This window comes from Setaria italica, chromosome V (genome assembly GCF_000263155.2).
Source record: "Setaria italica strain Yugu1 chromosome V, Setaria_italica_v2.0, whole genome shotgun sequence".
Lineage (NCBI taxonomy): Eukaryota > Viridiplantae > Streptophyta > Magnoliopsida > Poales > Poaceae > Setaria > Setaria italica.
Window position 1 is genome coordinate 17,422,979 of NC_028454.1, and position 3,918 is coordinate 17,426,896.

At 48.2% G+C, this 3,918-nt stretch overlaps 1 pseudogene; it reads right to left on the reverse strand.

Moving 5' to 3' along the window:
• Nucleotides 1–295: 295 nt before the first annotated feature.
• LOC106804368 overlaps nt 296–3,918 on the reverse strand; it is a 7,988-nt pseudogene continuing 4,365 nt past the window's right edge.

Consider the following 3,918-nt stretch of genomic DNA (forward strand, 5'->3'; position numbering starts at 1 on the left):
TCGAAAGTAAACGGTATACACACACTTACTTGAAGTTGTATGGAAGTAGTATGAAATCCTTGAATGTTTGTTTGTGTAGGAAATTGTATATTTCCGCAAAGGTTTTTTCCAGCGCTAATTGTATCTGTTGTTGGTTAACTACAGATGGATCCATGAAGCCTATATGTAGGTACGCCTCTCGGCGGCATGTCTGAATTAGCATCCTACATGAAATGGAAGATGAAGTTAGTACGGTGACGCACGCCAAAATTTACATGTAGAGATAAACGGACACTTACAGAATCCAAGCGCTGATCAGAGAGACGTCCAGGGCATCATGATGGTACACTTCGTATATATCCTTGAAGTCTAGCCACAGCACTTTCTCCCCTTCACCGTGAAAATCTATCGGTTTTACCTTCATGCCGATCATCTCCCTCGAGTCGGCGGATGCCATCATGTACCATTGATGGAATTCGAACATCTTTGTTGATAGCTTCCGTACCAATGAAGGCTTTACTAGAGGTTTGCCTAGCTCATAAGCCCACTTCGGCTCAGGGAGCGGTGCAGTTGGCGTCTCAACTTGCCCTATGCATTCATCAAGTCCCAGACCTGTTTCTTCCATGAACTTCAATACATTTGCTTGTTGATCCAAGGGCATTGCTTTTACCCGTTGAGCATCTTTTTTTGATAAATGGGTGAGGTCGGGGACTGGACCGCTGGAGGATGATTTTTCCTTTCCTTTTATCCTTTTCATCAGCCTTTACTAGAGCCCGTTCATAGTTTGACAAGAGTGGTATCCTTTTCTTAGCTCCTTCTTCCATCCTGATAAAAAAGTTTAAATCTCGCCGACTTACTGGCGGTGGCTCCATCTCCCTTGCCTTTTTTAATTCGGCTTGTTTCTTGAACCACTCACTGGCCTCTCGTTGGATTTCTGCCCACTGTTCTTCATGAGACATTGCCTCCCAGCGTTCCTTACGAGCCACTTCAGGGTCCTTTGTTTTCTTCTTTCTCTGTCTTTGCTTGGGAGGCGGTGCTCGTGACTTCTTTAGTGGTGCTGCAGGTTCCTTCAAGGGGGCCGCTCTTGGTGCCGGCGACGGTGATCGGGGAGGGGTGTTGTTATTGTCGTTGTCGCTCCCAGCACACGGATGTGGTGGAGATGGAGACCTTGATATAGATGGAAGGGACGGTCCTGGAGCAGGAGATGCCGGTCTCGAGGTGTGAGGAGAAGGTCGCTGCTGGGGATCTACGGGGAGCGGTCTTGAGGTTTGAGGAGATGGCTCCGTGCTGGGAATAATGATGTAGCATTTCTTCCATAGAATGATCCCATGAAGCGCATCTGCCAATGTCTTTTCCCCGTCGCCTCCCGGGAAGTCGAGCTCTAGACCTTCATACTGGGGATCAACTATTTGCTCGACGCAGACGCTGGCGTAGCCTGTTGGAATGTCCATGCCATGACTGCTCTGCCCTGCCAGGGTTGCTAACGCACTCCCGTACGCTACCTGTACATATAGCAGAAGTAAACAAGTTGAACTCCGATCTTGAGGCCTGGATCAATTGACAAGATTGCATAAATATTATGTATAAGTATACCTTAATAGTGAGGTTGCCGAACGGTGCATGCAGCTCACATGAGGTCCGTTGCGTGATGGCATCCACGGGGAACCGTTGCTCCTCCACGGGTAACCTGGGCGTCTGCGCATCGGGGACCCCTGTAGAAGCACAATTGCTCCCGAGGCGTTGAGAAGGGCTGGCGGTGTTAGGATTCGGCAGTGCTCCAGATTGGGCCAACTCCGCAACTGCGTCGGCCACCCGCCGATTGATTTCATCCATCATTCTTTGTTCTAGCATCTGCCGCCAGCTCTCCTCGATCTGTTCCTTTCTTTGCTTCCGGCTTCTGTAAGAGGCACTGTCGCCTCGGAAAGCGAACTTCCACGGAACCACCCCGAACCCTCGGCAACGTCCTGGGTGCTCTGGATTACCGAGGGCCAATGTGAGCTCATCATTTTCTCGGTCCACCCTCAACCTCCCAGCCTTGGAATCTTCAATGTTCTTCATGAGATGTTCGGCCTTCTCACGTATTGTGTCATTGAAAATCAACGTCCCATCCTCTTGGCTTAGGGAGCCTCCATGAGCGTAGTACCAGTTCTTTGATCGTTCGGGCCATTCAATAGTTGCAGGTACGATTCCCCATTCGATCAGATCTTGTTCTATCTTCCTCCACTTGGGAATTGCTGAGCCATACCCACCTCGCCCCAAATGATGGTGGTAGCCCTTCTGACTAGCATTTGCTGTGTTGGTCGTGATCTTTTTCACACCTTCTTCACTCCTCTTGTATTCAACAAATGCATCCCAGTGGTCCCTCAACTTTGGCCACGCGTTGAAGTCTGGAGTTTTGCCCTTCTTGATGTAGTGGGTATCCAGCATCTTCTTGAATGTCTGGAATTGAGTAGCCATCTTCTTAAGCGTCCACGCTTTGACATCCTTCTCAATATATCCTTCGGGGAATGTGAAATGTCTCTTCACGTCTTCCCACAGCATATTCTTTTCTGTCTCTGGAAGGGCGTACGGATTAGTGCTTCTGCCCTTCCATTCTCTGATGCTGATAGGCACGTTGTCCCGGACGATTGCCCCGATTTGACTCACGTATTTCTTTGCTACTTTCTCGGGAGCAACCGGCCTGCCCTCTTCTGTAACTTCGGTGATGACAAGCCTCCCTTCCATCACCTTTGTACGACCTCGGGTCTTCTGCCCTTGTGTCGATCCGGAGGGCTAACAGTTCAAGATTCGTTAATTAGTACGTAGTAGTAACGGTGGCGTGAAACAATACAAGAATGGTTGTATATACCTCGCCGGAACCTTCCGCCACGGCAAGTTGTTGCTGCGGCTGTTGCTCTTCATTCCCATCGGCGGACATGTTGAGGAACATGTCCGCCTGGGTGCCCTCTTCATCCGTGTATGATAGTGGAACGTTGTCGCCACTACCATCACCAGCGATTATCTGCTCCATGATATACCTTGCGGTCTCATCGTCTGCCATTTCAACTATTGATGGAAACATACATGGAATCATACATGACAGTCATAGAAATCGTCTTACTACAAATTTGTACAAAGTCCTACAAAGTCCGGAATCATACATGTATATAATGAAATCATAAAATAACATGAATCATACAAAGTCCGGAATATTTATACAAATTTCTATGAATTTTGACGAATTTCTACAAATTTCTACGAATTTCTACGAATTTCTACGAATTTCTACGAATTTGTAGGAATTTCTACGAATTTCTACGAATTTCTACGAATTTGTATGAATTTCTACGAATTTTTATGAATTTCTACAAATTTCTATGAATTTCTATGAATTTCTAAAAATTTCTACGAATTTTGACGAATTTCTACGAATTTTGACGAATTTCTACGAATTTGTAACAATATCCACGTGCGGTGCCTAGGTTGTGACGGCGGCGATCAGGGCGGCGGAGGCGGGACGGCGGCGATCAGGGCGGCGGAGGCGGGACGGCGGCGGTCACGGCGGCGATACGGCGGAGGCGGGGACGGTTCACCGGAACTAGGTTTTGACGGGCGGCGGGACGGCGGCGATCACGGCGGTGGGACGACGGAGGGACGGCGGTGCGTCCTACGAATTTCTAACTTCATTTTCTCTGTATCAACTCTAACTTAACAAACTAACTAGAAATCTAACTTAACAAACTAACTAGAAATCTAAAAATCTAACTTAACAAAATTACAAATCTAAAATCTAACTTAACAAATTAGAAATCTATCTAAAATAAAACTTAATTTTCTAATTAAAAGAAACCCTCCCGGCGGCGCTGCCGGCCGGCGCGCAGCGAACTTCTCTGCCGGGCGCGGGACGGCGGCGGCGGGTCGTGGACGGCGGCGGCCGGGGCGACGAGTTCGGCAGCTGCC